This window comes from Manis pentadactyla, chromosome 10, assembly GCF_030020395.1.
Source record: "Manis pentadactyla isolate mManPen7 chromosome 10, mManPen7.hap1, whole genome shotgun sequence".
NCBI classification, from domain to species: Eukaryota; Metazoa; Chordata; class Mammalia; order Pholidota; family Manidae; genus Manis; species Manis pentadactyla.
In genome coordinates, this window is record NC_080028.1 from 46,699,243 (window position 1) to 46,716,622 (window position 17,380).

At 48.1% G+C, this 17,380-nt stretch overlaps 1 protein-coding gene across 2 annotated transcripts in view; it reads right to left on the reverse strand.

Annotated features, from left to right (window-relative positions):
- LOC130679067 (olfactory receptor 6C74-like) overlaps positions 1-11,846 on the reverse strand; it is a 118,719-nt gene extending 106,873 nt beyond the window's left edge. For both annotated transcript variants that reach the window (XM_057486787.1, XM_057486789.1), the window contains exon 1: positions 11,612-11,846. The gene's annotated coding sequence lies outside the window, so the exon portion shown is untranslated. The remainder of the gene's footprint in view (positions 1-11,611) is intronic.
- Positions 11,847-17,380: the final 5,534 nt, after the last annotated feature.

The window sequence follows — 17,380 nt, forward strand, 5'->3', positions numbered from 1 at the left end:
TGCTTCCTTTATGCAAATGACACAAAACAAGAGTAAACACAGGAGTAAATGTGTTAAAGAAGTGGGGGCAGGGCCTGGTATGTGACCCTGGGCATCCTCCACTACCCAGAGCCAGGGTTTGACGCCACACCATTCCACCCTGACGTCCCCTCAACTGGGGTGGAGCAGCTGGGGAAAGTGAATTGTGCCTAAATGGAAAGCAGGTGTGGCATCGCTCCTGCAAGAACAGGGCCAGTGTGGAGGGAACAAAGGCAAGCAGCTGGACCCCGTGAAGCTCTGAGGGCCAGAAGAGTTCTGAGATGGGGCCGACCCTGCATCACCACAAACTTCAGAATACCCTCAGTATTCTGCATCTTCCTAGCTTCTCGCTTGGTGTTCCTTTACGTCGGCCACATCACTCAGTCAGTGCTTCTGTAGCCACTCTTGACTCCTGTGTTAATTCTCTGTCCTTCCCTCTATGGGAGCACATGACCACACTGAGGCCCACTGAGATTTGGGGTAGAAAGTTGGCATGGTATGATTTATATATTAGAAATGGATTTCTAGTACTTGGAGGTGACCAAGGCCCACCGCCTGCTGAAACTGTTCTATGGGCACCTAGAGCTGAAGAGACCTGTGACCCCACCAGCTTAGGAGCCAAGGAGAGGAGAGGTCTTGATAGAAACACAGCTTATGCAGAGTTTTAAGAACACCTGTGTAGGTACCCCGCAAGTCAAGAAACCAGACATTTGCATCTCCTCCTCTCCCATGCGCCCTCACCCTCCACTCTGCAACCCTAACCCAAACCCTGACCCTGACCCTAAAGTTGCCATAGTTGTGCGGTATAGTCACGTCCTATCAACAGCTCCTTTGGGCTGTGTATTTCTGGGATATGAAGAAGAGTCTGTGTGCTCTCCTGCTTCCAAAAATTCTATCCCCAGTTCTCATCCCAGCTAAAAGGGCCCCGTGCCCAGGCAAATGCCAGATGGAGGTGGTCACAGAGCAGGGTGAGAGGCGGCTGGCCTGGCATTAGCCTCTGTCCTTCCCTGTGCGTTCAGGAGCTCAGCAGGGCTGCTGGTCGCTGAGCTTTGAGTCACGTGTCGGCCAGGCTAAGGTATCCAGGGGCCCCTTTGTGATGTCAGTGCCCTACCTGCTGCCCTCACAGCCCTTCTGCTTGCCCCAGTGGCCTTGCCTCCCAGACCACAGAGGCAGCCAAAGAAAGCGATGGGTTCCCACTGTGCCAAGCTCAGCACAGTTGGTGGTCAGGGCCACAAATCCACCATGAAGAAGCTTGTGGCCTGCGTGAGTCAGGATAGCTTCTCCTTGTCTATGGAAGGAGAGGAACAGGAGCAGGGAGAAGAAGAGGAGGGGAAAGAGGAGCTCCCGGTGCAGGGCAAGCTGCTACTGATGGAGCCCGAGCAGTAGGAAGAAGGCGCTGAGCGGAAGACCCTTTGGCCCCACAGAGACCCAAGTCCAGGCAGATGCACTCCTGACATACGACCTGCAATCACGGCCCAGGAAGAGGTGCCTGCCGCTGCTCCAGCAAGAATCATTTTCAGAAAAGACTCAATAAAAAGTCTTCAAGGAATTATTCTCCTCCTCTTGGTCTCCCTACCCTCATGCTATGGTACCAAGCATGTGTGTGCTTGCACACATGCGTGTGTGTGTGCATGTGTGTGTGCAGGGAAGCTGAAGAGTAGGAACCAGTGACCCCTATCCTGTTAAGTCCCTCCCTGTGCCTTCTCAGCTGCTTTCCCCTGGTTTGGGGGTAGGAAACTGCGGTAGCCTGGGCTGGAAAGTCAGCCTGTCCTGTCTCCAGGGGGGGATTCCTCTCCGAGTCTGAACAGACAGGCCCAGGGCAGCCAACAGGACAGTGTCATCTTCCTCAGCAACTCCCCTTTTAGTGTTCTGTGGACAGTCTTAAAGAGCACTGGCTTGGGAACTCAGCTGAACTGGGTTCATGTTCTTTTTTACTAGCTGTGTTACCCTGAGCAAGCCACTTTCTGTCTCTGAGTCTCAGCCTGCCCATCCCTGTTTAAGGATGAGATTAATAGCTACCCACCCAGGTTGGGAGGTCAGGAGAATTAACTGAAATGCTGGGTGGGACCATGCCTGGCAGGGGTGAGTGTTTAACTAGCACAGGTATGGGTGCTGGAGCTACAGGGCTTACTGGGTTCACTTGCCTAGCTGGCCCTGGTTTTGGATCAGAGCACGTAGGACGGTCTGGGTGCTTCTTAGCCCCTGACTTCTGCTGCCATCCTCACATTCAAGGTGACCATCTGCACCCCCATTCTGCCTTTATCAGAGCCAATCCCCTCCTTAGAGCCATGGGCTGCATCCCTCCAGTCTCGGCCTCTGCTTTCCCATGGTTTCTTATCCCTATGTGTCTTTTCCTCTATCCTTTATAAGAGCACTTGTCATTGGATTTGGGGTCCACCTGGATAATCCAGGATGCTCTCAAGATCCTTAATTTACTGTATCTACAAAGCTTCTTTTCCCAAATAGGGTCACACTGACAGGTTCCAGGGCTTAAGGGAAGCCACCATTCAGCCCAAAGGGTCACTGGTAAGCTTGAGGGTAGAGCTGCCTAGAAAGGACAGGGCTGAAGTCCAGCCACGTAGGAAGTGCTCAGTAGGTAAGGGAGGTTTTCACCCTGAGTGGCAGGAAATCATTTCTCACGTTTATTAAGAAATAAACTGAAATAAAGTAGACGATAGCAAATCTTTATAACAACAGGTCAGTTGTGTGTGAGCAATAGAGAGTGAGAAGTAGATGTGGGCTGGGGGGACCTGCCCAGGGGCAGCAGCCAGGAGATGGAGATGGAGGGAGTTTCATGGGACAGGGAGTGGGGAGATACAGGCCAAGAGTGGCCAAGAGCTAAGCCCAGGGGCATCGTCAAGGTGTGGGGAAGGGTGGGCAGCTATGGATGGAACACCCAAGACTCAGGAGTTTGCACAGGGCCTCACGTGCCAACACAAGTTTGGGCTTTCTTCTGTAGGGGCTGGGAGGTTCAGGCAGGGACGGCAGGATTCCCACTGTACGGCGGGGCTTTGTTAGCAAAGAGGGGAGCAGAGGCAGGAGGCAGGAACCGGAAGGGAAAAGACAGTTTTTCAAGGACCTCCTGTGGCTTGACAGGCATCTCTGGCTGACAAGAATACCAGGAAGGAAGGAGTGATGTGCCTTTATCAGATAAGGAACCCAAGCCTTAAAAACGTATATAACCAACCCACACTGGACATCCACGCAAACTGGGATTTGAAGCTGGCTCTCAGTCTCCTGGCTTTAAATCTTGCTGGGGAAGTGTGCTTGCTGGCCAGACCCCGGAACCACCCATCATCCATTCAGTAAGCCGTCTGATCCCTTCACATTCACCCCTTCCCACCTATCTGTACACTGGTCAGCTACCATATCAACCACCTGCCCAGCCAGCCAACCGTACTGGGGTCAGGGCTGTGCATGGCTTCCGAGCTACCTAGGTGGGAAGTAAACAGCTGAGATGGTATATATTGAGCATTCGCTGTGGGCTGGCCTTGAGCCATCTGCTGTACATGGGTTCTCTCATTTAACTCCTCCAGAAGTCCCTGGGACACAGGTATTCTGATCGTCCCCATTCTACAAAGATAGGAAACTGAGACTTGGGGCAGCTCTAGGATGCAGATCCAGCTCAGTGTGACCCAAGGCCCCCTACTCTTAAAAGGTGGGACTCCCCCAAAGTGTTCCTGAAGCCCCACCCTGGGGGCTAGGGTAAGGGGTAGGGGACCGTGTAACATCTGTCTCAGCCTGCACCCTGTGCCCTCACAATCAACACCGCCTATATAACCAGGGGCTGCCAGAGTCTCTGCAAAGCTGGGTGTGCTGGAAAAGGAGGAGGAGGAGGAGCTTCCTCCAAGCATGGCCACCCATGGACACAGAGACACAGCCTTCCTGTCACCCATACACAGCCCTAGAGCCACTGTCGGCCCCAAAGCCACACCTTCCCCCACTGTAGGCACAGCTGTGGCAGGAGCCTGGCTGGCCACTGCAGCCCACCTGGCCACCAACGACAGGGGCCAGGCCCCAGCCCACCAACCAGGCGTCGCAGACACCCCACCCCACCGACCGCCCACTCCTGCAACTATCCTAAGACATGAAGAATTTGAAGGGAAAGATGAACAAGAGGAAGGGGGTCAAGAGGAGCCGGCAGGTGTATAAAACAAAGGGGTGCAACTCAGGTACATATAAGTGGAGGGGGAAGGACCACAGGCCTCCAGACTAGGAAGAGCAGCTGCTGGGCCTTGGGGGCAGGGAGGGGAAGCCTGCGGCTGCACGCTAGAACATGGAGGACCCACAGGCAAGGGTGACGAGGGAGAACAACTACGGCAGTTGTATAATAATGCATTGATGGACTGGCTCTGCAGGGAAACTGAATGGGATGATTGGGAGGCTGGACAGATGGAGATTAGCTAGCTGGAAATATGGATGGGTAGTTAAATAATTCACCAGGTTGATTAGGTAGAGGGATGGGTGATAGAAGGGCTCCACACACAGATGGAAGCTGGACGGAGGCAGGGACAAAATTTATCAGTTGAATGACTAGAAAGTCACATAGATGTGATTAGCTGAACTGAACTGACATGCTAGTAGGGGAAACAAATCAGCTGGTTGGGTAAAAACGGTTCATTGGCATTGTATATGGCTGGAAGGATGTGCCAGGGGCCTGGATGGTGAGTTGGGTGGGCACGGATGGAGAGCTGGAGGTATGAGTATGATGGGAGCATGGCTGGAAGGATGTGCCAGGTGACTGGATGGTGAGTTGGCTGGGCACGGATGGAGAGCTGGAGGTATGAGTATGATGGGAGCATGGCTGGAAGGATGTGCCAGGGGCCTGGAAGGTGAGTTGACTGGACAAGGATGGAGAGCTGGAGGTATGAGTATGATGGGAGCATGGCTGGTCTGATGGATTGGTTAGAGGCTGGCTAGCTGGGTGCATGATTAAATCACTAGTGGATGGACAAATGGGTAGGTGAACGGGTAGATGGGATGAATGGCATAACCGAATGGATCGATGGATGGAAGAATAGTTGTTTGGACTGACGGACTAGACAGGTAGCCTGAATAAAGTATAAAAGAATGAAATTAAATGTGGGATAAATGGATGGACTGGGTGAATTCATGGATGGGTAGATGATAAATGGATGGATTCACATAAGACAAAAGGACCTTGACAGTCTAATATCTATCTCATATTCAATTACAAACGAGCAGTCCAAAATCCAAAGGATGAGAGTTACGTGACATTGTGAATCACTGTTATTTAAGGGGCCCTTTCCCATTCCTATCCCTTAGGGCAGAAACACAGCTGAGAAGGCACTCCATGGCTTGTTCCTGTGTTGGTCTCACCCACATTAGAAACACAATCATGAGCAGAATGCTAGAATGGGGAAGTCAAACTTCTTGAAGGAACATGTTACTACAGCAATTTCTATGCAATATTAAAGCTTGCACAATGTCCTAGGGTTGGCCTTTTGATTTCACTAAAGGTGTCACATTTGGGGTCTGGCTGGGAAGCACAAAGCAGGGAAGAGGTTGTGTGGGGAGCAGGGACATGCCTTGTGACAGGCCCTCAGGAAAGTAGCTGATGCCGACTCGGGCAGAAATGAATGAGAGGTGGAGACACCCAAGAAGCCTTCCAAGTAGAGAGGCAACACCCTACTGGGGTAGAGCCCTCCTTTGCCTTATAGACTCCCACACTCATGCACACAAGTGTGCACACATATGGAATGGAATGGACCCACAACCATTCATGAGATCCACACACAGAAGACAGTCCAGAAGCATGGCAGGAACAGGTGGGAAGAGGGGTTAGGTATGTGCATTTTGCATCCTGAGTCTGAATCCTAGCTCCTGTTATCCTTCTGTGGGACTGTGGACTGGTGATCAACCTCTCTGAGGCTGCCAAGGAACGAAGTGTGTTCAGGGGCTACACAGGCTGAGAACACAGAGGACATGTATGGATGGCCCCGTCCAGAGAAAGAACACACAAACATGTAAACATGACCTGCCAGTCACAAAGATCAAGGGAGCAAGGAGATAAAATGCAGAGAAACTCTGGTGGGGTGGGGGTGGAAAGGCCCAGTGGGAACCTGAGGGAAGAACACTCCAGACCAAGGGACAGTATGTGTAGAAGCCCCCAGGAGGGAAGAACTTGAAGCATCTGAAGACTGGACCAGACAGGACATGCCAGTGGCTGGACAGGAGGCAGGGGCCAGGACAAGTGGGGATGTGCAGGCTGGGGGTACAGTTTGGACATATCATGAGGGGGTTTTAATAGAGCAAATGACAGGGTCTAGGGTGTTTTTTCTCCAAATTAAAATTTATTTTAAGATCATTTATTGAATAAGCCCCACCCTATATGCTGGCTTGAAATACCATACTTAAAATAGATGGTCTAGTGTTTTTAAAGATAGTGCAGACTACTGTGTGAAGACTCAGTTGCAGGGTACAAGAGGGGCAAAAGGAAAAGCTGTTGGCTAGGTGTGGCCAAGAGAGAGAGAATGGTGGGAGGTACTGGAGGGAAGCACTGGAGAGTTTCCAAGATAGATGGGCTGTAGGGAGGGAGTGTCGGTGCAAACATTTACTGACTGCGATTAGATGACTAGTCAGTCTTCGCGTCTGTGAAATGGGTGCTCTTGCTGGGTGGCAGTGAGGGTTCAGCGAGATCTTGGGTGTGAAGTATTTAGGCCCAGCGCTTTGCACATAGTAGGTACTCAGTAAGTTCTTATGCATATAAAATACTGAATACTTATTTTGAAGGAATACTAGCTGCCATATAAAAGAATTTGCGAATGGTCAGGGTCCCTTATAAATTACCTTCTGACCTTCAAACCCACAGCCTTGTTATACTGGCTCCTGCTCCTGCACTCCCAGCTGGGGGACTTTGGACTAATCACCTCATCATCTAAGGGGCTAATTAATTCTGACCTCAGATGGCTCAGCAGCTCGATGCATGAGAAGGTGCGTAGCACAGCTCTGGGAACCTGGTCGCTTGCTCTTCCCTTTGGTGTTTCATTGGCACTTGGGCTAAAGGAACACGATAAAACACCTGGAGATGGGAAATAGGGCAGGGCTGGAAATGATGGGGGGGTGTGCAGTGGAGGGAAGGGGTCTGAGAGCCTTGGGGAAGGCCTTATGTGTTGGTCATTTTGTAATGTATACATGAATTACTATATTGGAGACCTGAAACTAATATTAAATGTCAACTACCAAAAAAAAAAGAAGTGTGAGTTTCCAGGACCCCAGGCTCAGCTGAGCAAGCCCAGCATGGCGTGCAGAAGAGGGGCCTCTCCCAGCCCTCCACTGTGCAACATTAGCAAGTCGTTTCGTCTCTGCATCCCCATCTTCTCCCTTGATGGGTCCCTAGGGAGTTCACTGAGACATGCACATGTAAACGTCCCGCAGAGGGCCTGCCACACAGTCTGCACTTACTGGGTCCCTTATCCTTCCCTCCCAGTGGGGTAATGTTCCAGGTTAGCATCCTGTGAGAGTGTGCGGTAGGAAGACCTTCAGGGTTAACATGATATATTATGATGTATGACTATATTATGATTACAAAACCATAATAATCTGGAGAACAGACTTTTAATAAATAGAGTTAGAGCAACTTATGGTTATTTGGATGTGGATAAAACTGCCTTCATATCTTATACCATAAAGAATAAATGCCACTCAACAAAACGGGCATAGAGGGCAAGTACCTCAATATAATAAAGACCATATATGACAAACCCAAAGCCAACATCATACTTAATGGCCAGAAGCTGAAAGCTTTTCCTCTAAGATCGGGAACAAGAGAAGAATGCCTGCACTCCCCACTTTTATTCAAGATAGTTCTGGAGTTCCTCACCACAGCAATCAGACAACACAAAGAAATAAAAGGCATCCACATTGGGAAGGAAGAAGTTAAACTGTCACTGTTTGCATATGACATGATACTGTACTTAAAAAAAAACTAAATAATCCACTCCAAAACTACTAGAACTAATATCTGAATTCAGAAATGTTGCAGGATACAGAATACATACACAGAAACCTGTTGGATTCCTATACACTAACAATGAACAAGCAAAAACAGAAATCAGGAAAACAATTCAATCACAATTGCATCAAAAAGAATAAAATACCTAGGAATAAACCGAACCAAGGAAGTCAAAGACCTATACCCTGAAAACTACAAGACACTCATGAAAGAAATTGAAGTGAACACTCCAAAATGGAAATTCATCCAATGCTCTTGGGTAAGAAGAATTAATATTGTCAAAATGGCCATCCTGCCTAAAGCAATCTACAGATTGAATGCAATCCCTATCAAAATACTGAAAGCATTCTTCAACGAAATGGAAAAATAGTCCTAAAATTTACAAGAAACCACAAAAGACCCTGAATAGCCAAAGCAATCCTGAGAAGGAAGAAGAAAGCAGGAAGGATTATGCTCCACAACTTCAAGCTCTACTACAAAGGCACAGTAATCAAGAAAATTTAGTACTGGCACAAGAACAGACCCATAGACGAATAGACCAGAACAGAGAGCGCAGATATAAACCGAAGCATATACAGCCAATTAATATATGATAAAGGACGCAAGGACATACAATGGGGAAATGACAACATCTTCACCAAACAGTGTTAGCTAAACTGGAGAGCTACATGTAAGAAAATGAAACTGGATTACTGTCTAACTGCATACACAAAAGAAAACTCAAAATGGATAAAAGACGTGAATGTCAGTCAGAAAACCATTAAACTCTTGGAAGAAAACATAGGCAAAACTCTCTGTAATATAAACGTGAGCAACTTTTTCATGAATATATCTTCTCGGGCAAGGGAAACAAAAGCAAAAATGAACACATGGGACTATATCAAACTAAAAACTTCTGTACAGCAAAGGATACCATCAGTAGAACAAAAAGACATCCTACAGTATGGGAGGATATATTGACAAATGACATATCTGATGAAGGGGCTGACATTCAAAATATATAAAGAGCTCATTCGCCCCCACAATCAAAAAGCAAATAACCCGATTAAAAAATGGGGAGAGGATCTGAAGAGAAAGTTCTCCAAAGAAGAAATTCAGATGGCCAACAAGCACATGAAAAGATGCTCAACATCTCTAATCATCAGAGAAATGCAAATTAACACCACGATGAGATATCACCTCACACCAGTTAGGATAGCCAACATCCAAAAGACAAACAACAACACATGGATGTGGAGAAAGCAGAACCCTCCTAACACTGCTGGGGGGAATGTGAATTAGTTCAAACATTGCGGAAAGCAGTATGGAGGTTCCTCAAAAAACTCAAAATACAAATACCATTTGACCCAGGAATTCCAGTCCTAGGAATTTACCCTAAATATGCAGCAGCCCAGTTTGAAAAAGACATATGCACCCCTCTGTTTATCGCAGCACTATTTACAACAGCCAAGAATTGGAAGCAACATAAGTGTCCATCAGTAGATGAATGGATAAAGAAGATGTGGTACATATACAAAATGGAATATTATTCAGCCATAAGAAGAAAACAAATCCTACCATTTGCAACAACATGGATGGATCTAGAGGTATTATGTTCAGTGAAATAAGTCTGGCGGAAAAAGACAAGTATCAAATCATTTCACTCATACCTGGAGTATAAAAACAAAGAAAAAAACAGAAGGAACAAAACAGCAGACTCACAGAACCTAAGAATGAACTAACAGTTACCAAAGGGAAAGGGACTGGGAAAGATGGGTGGGAAGGGAGGGAAAAGGGGGAAAAGGAGGCATTACAATTAGCAAACATAATGTAGGGGGGAGCACAGGGAAGGCAGTACAGCACAGAGAAGACAAGTTAGTGATTCTATAGCATCTTACTATACTGATGGACAGTGACTGTAATGGGGTATGTGTGGTGACTTGATAATGGGAGGAAATCTAGTAACCACAAGGTTGCTCATGTAAGTGTATATTAATGATACCAAAATAAAAATAAATAAAAAATTTAAAAAGCGAATGTTTACTCGAACAACTAAAAATCATTCATGAGAGCAGTGATTTCAGTATCAGTCCAATACATTGTAAATGTTTACAATTGGAAGGAAACATCATGAACCAGTTAAAATCTTGGTATCTGCTGCTAGACAGGAAATCACACACAAAATCTAAAATTGACAGGAAAGGTTACAGAAACTCTCGTTTCGCACCCAGGAGGGGAGGGAGAAAGGGAGCCACAGAGCCTGGGTAGCGGCAGAGAGTTGGCACTCACACACACATTTCCACATTTTACTGGAAGGTACAGCGATCCCACCACCTTAGGCACCTTTATTGCCCTAGTCCTAAAAACTCGTTTTAAAAATAACGCAGGACAGTGACTGTAATGGGGTATGCGGTGGGTACTTGATAATGGGGAGAATCTAGTAACCACAATGCTGCTCATGTAAGTGTATACTAGTGATACCAAAATAAAAAATAAATAAATAAAAATAACGCAGGAGCCAAAAGGAGCCGCTTGGTCGGAAACCTACGCGAAATTCCTAACACAGTCTGGGCTGCAGCCGGCGGCAAGGTCGTTGCGCCCATTACTATACAAACAGGTACCCGGTCTCCGGGTGGGGGACCTCGCCAGTGCCCGCAGCCTCCGGGCGGACAACTCAACCTCCTCTCCCCACAGGACCTGTCCAGACAACAGCAATCAGCAGACATTTCACTGCTGACTGAACAAGAGGTAGAGAACAGCACAGAATCGCCCCCGAGACAAGCAGACATGAAAGCAACTCACACAAATCAATAAACACTGCAAATGCAACGCCGGCAGCGGACGCGCGCGACCCTCGGTCCGTCCGCCCCCTCCCCCACCCGCCTGCCACCCCAGACCCAGCGCGGCATCCAAGCTCCATTACCCGGGTGCAGCGCTCCGCGACTCAAGCCGGATAACAACTTTCCCAAAAACACCAAAGAGAAAAAAGGCGTCCACGCAGAGCCGCATCCCGGCGCGGAAAAGCAGCTCTCCCGGGCGAGGGGATTCGTCTGTGGTGCTTCCCCGTCCCTGAGACCAGGTAACAACTCCGCAAAGGCACCTGCCGCCCAGCTCGCCGCCAGCTCCAGGTCTCCCACGACGGCAAGTAGGTGCCCGCTCGTGCCCGGAGTCTCCGGCCGCCGCGCCAGCTCCCCACGGAACGTGGACCGCACTCCCGGGGCTCGCCTCGCCGTGGCCAGCCGACCCTAGGTGCGCTCCGCCGGGACCCGAGCGCCGATATGCAGCCCGCAGCCCGGCCCAGCCCGGCCCGGAGAGGGGCTAAAGAGTGGGGAAAACCCGCTCCGCCCAGACCAGAAAACTGGCCGACCGCGTCCCGGCCGCCAGCCCAGCGCCGGGGATGCGGCGGCGGCAAACCGTCCCGGGGGACGGCAGCGGCGGCAGGAGCGGCCAGCCGGAGAGAGACCGGGGAAGAGACACGACGGCTCAGGGAGAGCGGAGCGGCCGCGGCGCGGCTACGGCAGCTACGGCAGCGGAGCGGGGCAGAGAGCGCTCCGTTCCACTTGGCCGTCCCTGCTCCGGCCGCCCCGCCTGCCCGGCTCCCCCTGACTCCGCCGCTCCCCGGTCCCCTCTGCTACTCACCGTTGCTGCACCGCCGGCTCGTCGGCTTTCCGCGCCGACACCTGGGACCATCCTTCCGCTCCTCCTGCGACTGTCCGAAGGTTCCAGCCACGTCCTGCGCCTCCCCACACCGCACCTGGTTTACGACACCCGCGGCTTTACGACACCACGTTCCTCAGACTTAGAGCCGCTCGCTCTACGGCGGGAACCTTGTTGCTAGGGAGAGGACGCTGCATCCTGCGGGTAGGGAACTGTTCCCTTGGGTGTAGGGGATGGGGAGGGGACCGCTGGGAAACTTCAGTGAAAACAACAAAACATACTGAGAAAGGGTGGGTGGGCAGAGAGGGGGAAGGGGATTAAAGGGCATTATGATTAGCACACATAATGTAGGGGGATCATGGGGAGGGCAGTACAGCACAGAGAAGACAGATTGTGACTCCACAGCATCTTACTACACTGATGGTCAGTGACTGTAATGGAGGATGGGGGTACTTGGTAATATGGGTGAATCTAGTAACCACCATGGTGCTCATGTGAATCCTTCATAACATTGAATATCAATGATACCTTAATAAAAAATTAAAAAAAAAACATTACTGAGAAAAACTAAGGAAGACTTGAATAAATGAAGACAGGTGACGTGTTCACGTATTCGAAGATTCAGTTGGATGGTTCTTCCTATAACGACTGTAGATTGAACATAATCCCCATCATAATCCCAGAGGCACTTCTTCTGGACTCTGCTGACTTCTTCAAAGGTCAATGGCAAGCCCCCCCGACGGCCCTCATTGTCTTTTTTTTTAAATTTTTTATTAAAGTATGATTGATATACACTCTAACGAAGGTTTCACATGAAAAAACAATGTGGTTGTTACATTTACCCATATTATCAAGTCCCACCCATACCCCAATAAAGTCACTGTACATCAGTGCAGCAAGATGCCACAGATTCACTATGTGCCTTCTCTGTGCTACACTGTTCTCCCCGTGACCCCCCACATCATGTGTACTAAACATAATACCCCCAATCGCCTTCTCCCTCCCTCTCCACCCACCCTCCCACACCCCTCCCCTTTGGCAACCACTAGTCCATTCTTGGAGTCTCTGAGTCGGCTGCCATTTTGTTCCTTCAGTTTTGCTTCATTGTTATACTACACAAATGAGGGAAATCATTTGGCATTTGTCTTTCTCCGCCTGGCTTATTTCACTGAGCATAATGTCCTCCAGCTCCATCCATGTTCTTGCAAATGAAAAAAAAAAGTTTTTATCTTTAATAATGTCGGACTGCAGAAAAGTTGCAAGAGTGATGCCAAGTGTACCAAGTGTACCAAGGCCTGTGTGCCCATTACTGACAGTCACCAATTTTTAACGTTTTGCCATATTTGTTTTATCATTCATTTCTGTTCTCCATACACACATTTATTTCTTCTGAATCATTTTGAGACAGGGACCCTGGATGTAGTCAGAGTAGGGTGAAGGCCTCTGGAGGGGGCAGGGCAGGATATTTGCAGTCAGAGCAATGTAACTACATGCAAGGAAACCCCCCTACTAAAACTCTACGTTAAACAATGAGCTCTAGAATCATTCTTCACTGAGATCAGTTAATGTTCCCCAGATAAAGAAGAGTAGCGCATGTTTTATTATGCTAATCATTTGTAACCATGTGTAAGATTCACTTTAGCATACTAAAAGACCCAGGCCTATGTGCTGTCTTTCCTCTTTCAGATCTGACAAGGTGATTTTGCAAACTGAGCAACTAACTTAGCATGCAGACCCAGCTGTAGATGACATGGTAAAAGGCAGGAAGAATTCCATCTTAAAGATAAGATTGCATTTTAACACCCAGGAAGTTCAAGAGGCAAGATTCTTTAGCAAGTAAACAATACCTCAGCCCACCTTGGGGGCTGGGCAGGCAGCCTTTTGATATGCTCCCAGACCAAGGCGCCAGTGTCCCAGAGAGAAATCAAGGCAAGAAAATCCTTACAGTTAAGTTAATTTTTAATATTCAGGAACCACTTAACAAGTCCCCACCCCTAAGGTTTTTCATGTTCTCAAAAAATCCTCAACTGCCTATAAAACCCCCTAGACAACGCACCAATGACAGACTCTCTTGTCCACTCCTGGCGTGAGTCAGGAGCTCTGTCCTTTCACTGTATCTCTAAATAAAAGCCTGTACCTTGCTCTCCTACCTTGACTGTGAAGCTCACTCTTTGGCTCCACAAACAAGAACCCCTGCATCAATTTGGGACTTGGAAGCATCCCCCATGCCCTGCATCTCTTCATTCTGCAGTATATCTTTCCTCAAAACAGGGATATTCTCTTCAGTAGCAATAGTAGTTATGAAATTCAGGAAATTCAACATGGTCATGATAGTTTTAAAAACAACAACCTCTGGTCTATACTACAGTTTTCCCCATTGTCCCAGTATTGTCCTTTCTAGCATTTTCTCTCAGGATCCAGTCCAAGGTCATGCACTGCACTGAGTACGTTGTCGCTTTAGTTTTCTTTAGTCTGAGAGAAACAGACTTTCTGTTTCTTCAGTGTGTTTTGTGACCTTGACATATTTGAAGCACGTGGGCCACTTATTCTGGAGCAAGTTCCTCAGCTCGGGCTGTGTCGTGCATGTTTCCTCGTGACTAGATTCAGGTAATGCACTCTGGCTGGAAAGCTGCACAGGGCGAGCGTGTCTTCTGGGGACTTCACATCTAGCATAATATCATGTCCATCTGCCCCTAGCTGATTGGGTTAATTTTGATCTCTGGTCACAGTATCGTCTGGTTTCTCCACTGCACAGTTGTTTTCCTGTGCAAGAAGAATCTCTTGGGAGGACACGTGAAGAGCGTGTACCTACTATGCTCCTCCACCCACATGCTCCTCTTGCCTTAGCATGGATCTCAGATCTTTTTTAAAGCCACATTTTCAAAGACTTCCTCCCGTAAGCTCTTGGTACCCAGGAAAGCTTCAGTGTCTCTAAGCTTGTAATACCTCATCTAAACAATCCCGTTCATACCATAATTCAAGCCTATCTCGAAATGGCTATTTTCCTGTCCTCATCTAGGTCTAATGTCTTCCTCTTACACCTGTGGGGGCATTTTGTACTTTTCATCTCCCTTTAAAATGTAGATCAGATTTTGTCCAGCCTTGCTCAAAATCCAGAAGTCCTCACAGTGCCTCAGCTTATCTGGTTCCAGCTCCTCTTCTGGCATCTCTCATCACGTCCATTGTTCATTCAACAGCAGCAACCCAACTAACACCCATGTTCCTACCTCAGGGCCTCTGCCTGGGCTAATTCCACTGAATGATTGTTCTTTCTCTCAAACGTTCACTTTTGGCTCTTTACCTAGATGTTGCCTGATCAGGGAGGCCCTCCCTGACCACCCCATTTTACCTGTTTTGTTTTTCCTTCCATCTCTTACTGGCCTTATAGTCTGTATTTTTCAGTTCATTTCTTGCCTGCTTCCTTCTCTAGAATCTCAGTTCTGTGAAGGCAGGGGACTTCTGTTTCGTTCTCTGCTGTATCCTTGGCACCTTGAAAAGTATGTGGCCCATAGTGGGCCCTAGTAAGTTGGTTGGTGAATATCATTGAATCAGTGTTGATTGCATGGAAGCCTTATGCAGTGTGCTGAGCTTGCAGGTAGATGGGCTGTACACCCAGCACTTATGTTTTTAGGTGACCAGACAGTCGTACTGCATGTAGGAGAACCTAGTACACTGGTTACAGCCCAGCCTGTGATGACCCAGAGGGTGGCTCACCCTACCTAAGCCTTGTCTGTGTTCCAGAGGATATGTGCTGTATCTGGGGACCATGACTGATAGTTTAGGAGATGGCTGGCTACCCTGAGGCTGAATATCTTGCAGGGGTGCTGGGGAAAGTTCTGGCGCTGTCAATTGTAAGATGCATATGTATTTCTCTTCCAGGCCTTGGGATTTTTGCTATGGATCGTCTGCTGGGCAGACCTCTTCTACTCTTTCTGGGAAAGAAGTTGGGGCAAGTTCCTGGCCCCAGTGTTTCTGGTCAGCCCAACCCTCTTGGGTGTCACCATGGTAAGTAGGACCTGGCTATCGACGCGACACCAGTGGAGACCAAAAGTAGTGGCTGGCATTTAGAAATGAGAAGACCTCACAGGAAACACCCACAAATTTGGCTTTTTACAAAACACTCAAAGATCTGACAACACTAAATGCATACTTTTCTAGGGCAGGAATCAACTGGAACTGAGAGGTGACTGCAGCCTTTAAATGGGGAACATGCTGTGCAGTTTGCCACAGTCCCCACCATGCCCTATTGCCCTCCCTGCCAGTGCCATCTTTCATTGTGTCACTGAACTGTGTTCTCACATTGACTACCTAGATCAGTCATTTATATTAAATGCCTGGAACCTAATGACCTCTTGAGTTATCAGGCTCTCATGTTAGGGGTGGGTGCCAAGCTGATTAGAAATTACCCTGCCCCATGAGGGTCTGTAATTTAGTGGGAGATACAGATAGGGCAACTCCATTATTATAGTTCTGAGTACTTACCTAGCACTTTTCTTGGTGTTTTTATGAAAATGAGGAAGTAGAACTTATCTGCTCTAAGGCACCCCTGTGAGATAGGCACTGATTTGTACCCTTTTTACAGACGCGGAGACTAAGGTAGAGAGAGCTTAAGTGTTCTGCCCAAGGTTACACAGCTAATACAACGCTGAGTGAGCCATTCTCATGCTAGAGGCCATGTGCCAAACGAGACCCTTTTTCTCTCCAATCATATCTCCTCAGAATAATGTTCTTAAAACATAAAATGCATATGGGATTACAAAGGAAAGCAGTCAGACACACATGAATATATATGAAGATTTTTGTGATGTACTTTTGTATTTTTTCTTGGTTTAATTCTCATGTAGTAAAATTTACTTTTTTGCTTGTACAGTTTCATGAATTTTGATAAACACATATTGTCATGTAACTCTCACATACACAATTGAAATAAAGAACAATTCTGTCAAACCCAAGAAGTTCCCTCGTGCCCTCCTGTAGTCAGCCCCCCTCCTCCCCTGGCAGCCACTGGTCTGTTCTCTGTCTGTCACTTTGCCTTTTCCAGAACATCACATGACTGGAGCCATGCAGGCCGGAGCAGTCTGAACCTCACTTCTGAGCACCTGCGGTTCGGTTGTGGTGCTGTGTGTATGCAAAGGTCTCAGTGTATTGGATTGTATGGTTTCACCCCACATTGTTTAACCATTCCTGAGTTGTAGGACATTGAGTTTGGGAAATCAGTCATATTTAAATAATTATCAAGACATTAAGAAAACAAAGCAAAATGTACATACTTCTCTGATAATGCATTTCAAATCAAGATCTAGCAGCAGAAAGGATGCCTCCTTAATTCCCAAACAGTGATAACTGTACTTGATAGTTGTACACATCTTTCGTATGTATTTTTTCAGATGTGATTTCTAACGGTGAGAGTCCCAGAGACTGCTCATGCCATTGGGTTGAATGCCTTCCCTTATCATTGGCTGTGCTAATGAGGGAAAGTGAAGCTGTAATTGCTTCCCAAGTTCATGGACCCCTGGGTTCTGGACCCCAGGTTAAAAATCCCCTTCCTACCAGGAGAGGTTTTGAGCAGGGGTGTGGCATGCCTGGCTCTGCATATTTAAAGCTGACTGTGGCCTCCGCTTGCAGAATGGCTCGTTTGGTGGGGTGGAAGCTGGGAGGCCAGTGGGGGGCCCACAGGATCACCTCAGAGACTGGGACCTGGGTGACTGGGGGTAAACTGAGGATGGGTCTTGGGGGCAAAGCAAATTCGAG